This window comes from Triturus cristatus, chromosome 4_2 (genome assembly GCF_964204655.1).
Source record: "Triturus cristatus chromosome 4_2, aTriCri1.1, whole genome shotgun sequence".
NCBI lineage: Eukaryota > Metazoa > Chordata > Amphibia > Caudata > Salamandridae > Triturus > Triturus cristatus.
In genome coordinates, this window is record NC_140586.1 from 877,553,500 (window position 1) to 877,556,494 (window position 2,995).

Genomic DNA, 2,995 nt, shown 5'->3' on the forward strand with positions numbered 1-2,995 from the left:
CAACAACCCTTTTTACCACCGGGTGAACCTGTGGAAACGGTATATTGATGATACACTGATTATTTGGAATGGAGACTCTACCGACTTGGACACCTTCCATGATTGGCTCAACCACTGCGATCAGAACATCAAATTCACTATACAATCGGATAACAAAGAAATAGCCTTCCTGGATATCAAAATCTGCTGCGAGGATAATCAATTGTACACCAAATTGTATCAGAAACCGGCTGAACGGAATTCCCTCCTCAGATATAACAGCCACCACCCACGCGGGCTGAGAGACAACCTACCGGTTGGTCAGTTCCTGAGGATTCGCAGGAACTGCACAAAGAGGGCTGACTACATGGCTGAGTCTGAGGATCTCAGCACTCGTCTGATGACGAGGGGCTATCCGAGAAGATTGGTAAAGAGGGCATAGAAAAGGGCCTGGTTCAATCCTCAGGAAACTTTGTTGACACCCAGAGAAAAGGATGACACTTTGTCTCAGAGAATAATCTGCGTCACTACTTTCTCTACGAGAAGCAACACAATAAAAAAAGTCATCAACAAACATTGAAGTCTAGTGGCAGATGACATTGACCAACCCGACCCACCAATGCACTCTTTCAAAAAAGTGTCAAGGATCATGTGGTCCATTCCTTTTTGGAAAGCGCCATGGAACTAACAATCCAATCACTCTGGAACCTACTACTGGTCAAAGGACATTACAAATGTGGCCACTGTAAGGTGTGTAACACTACTATTCCTACCAAGACCTTTGTCTACAGGGAACACACGATTGCTCTGAATTCCTTCACGAACTGTAATTCCATGAATGTCATCTATGGCATAATCTGCCCGTGCGGGTTACTCCAGGGCAGACACAACAGAAGATTAAATCAAGGATACTGCAGCATCACAGTAGGATTCGGTGCACCGTGGCAGGGGCACCGTTGGTGGAACATTGTGGGTTGATGAAACATAATCCTGGTGATTTACAATGGCTGGTACTGGAAAAAGCGAATTTGGGACCTAGAGGCGGAAATCTTTCCGCTATCTTGAATTTGAGGGAATCTAAATGGATTTTACGCTTGTACACAATAGCTAACGGGTTGAATGAACTCGACTGCAGTAATGCGCAATTAGCATGCCTATACACCTAATGTTTGTCTCCTAACTACCTGTATGCACATGTGTTAACATTGTGATTTATGCTTCAGATTTTCTTAAGGTGCTCTCTTGATACGAACAAACTTTTTCTCCCCCTCTCCCTTTTTTCAAATTTGACTGTGTTTAATGAGGTTTCTTATTTCTAATTTCACTTTTGTGACAACAAAGTTTAATAATGTCGGTCAAGCGATGGGCCTGATAATGTCTCCAAACCGTCGATAATCAGTGATAACCATGTGGTTAATTTGATATACAATGTGCATTAATGTACAACAGAGCTGATGCATCAAAAACCTGGCTCATAATTAAGACTCTATGTACATATCTTGAGAAACACAATCTAAGTCATTATATGAACTTTTCCCACAACAAGCGGGACATTTCAAGTCTGTTTTCCCTTCCGATTAACTACGTAAAGACCGGCACTCAGCGGCGGCTCCATACCGGCAACTACGTCATTTCACGTCCCTCCCCTGTAAATATATTTGTCAGCGCCATTCGCGCATTCTGTTCCATCATTGACAGGAGGCTACACAAAGAGGGTAAGTACGTTATATCCGTCTCCCGGGAGACACGTTTCCCCCCCATTATTTTATATACTTGAGCACTGCAGCGCCTCATTCGAATCGTGACGGCCTCCTTCCCTCAAGTTATTAACCTGACTAATGAGGCACTTTTGTTTTGTTTTTTACGGCGCTTCGCCATAGTCATTCAAACGAAGAAAAGATATCACTAAATACTGGGATGTACTTCTCCGATGTTATCACCACGTTTGGCTAGCCGTCACCCCCACTCAGATTGCATGACCGCTTGGCCAACGAACAAACAACCTGGGTTTTTCTGTCCGTTTTCATCCACACCCGCATATGCGTTTAAGATTGATGAGACCAAGCGCCCATCCGGTTCGGTTTTAATTATCTTATTTGCATGTACTACTGACTATGACCATGCTACCCCACTGTCTTAAACAGCCTTACTAAAAGCACGACGACCGCTGTTTTCGTTCACGGCCTAGCAGGTCAATTTCTCCCTTTTTTTCCCGACTAGAATTAACTACACGGCATACACATACGGGCTGCGTTAACGTTGAGGTGCATGGCGCGTATGTTCAAACTATGGAATCTGGAACGGTGAATCTCATCCGATTCTTCTTTTTAATGCCAACAGAACTTCTCCATCAATTTTTTTTTTTAAAAACCTTATCTATCCACCACAAACTTAACCCTAGAACGGCCGCCCGGTCCCTAGCACTGATTGTATTCTCTCTCCTTCCATTTTAGATTCACTCCTCCAGCAGAAATAATTTTGTTTAAACCATCGTGCTTCAACCGTTGGTCATTTGACCATGGCTGCTTTTCCACCAGGACTTGGACTGCATCCTAATTCGATTTGTTTAAGGGATTTCTTCACATTGGCTGTGTAAGTTGGCTCTAATATTCTTCAAGGGTTTTTTTAGGACCTCACATTTGGCAGAGGCGTTACTGACAGACACCTTATCGTTACAGGTGTTTACCACTCTCTCCATTGTACTCCTCGGAGGTATTGCACCCTGTTGGAAACAGCCCACTCCCACTCCGCAGGGTGGTGATGGACTCCCTGAACACACTGTGGTAGCTTGGCTCGAGTGGTCAGGAATCAGGCTCCGTGCTAAGCATACAACATACCCAAACAATAACCATGCGTGCATCCGTTCCAAAAACGACTCTACACCGAAAAAATTATGAAAATAACTTTCTTTATCTGCTTTTTCTCTTAGTTGCTGATTGGAGAAAATAAATAACAATCACAATATACAAATTTTAAATAGTGCAGGTCAAATAAATACTGTCTGAAGATTCAATAA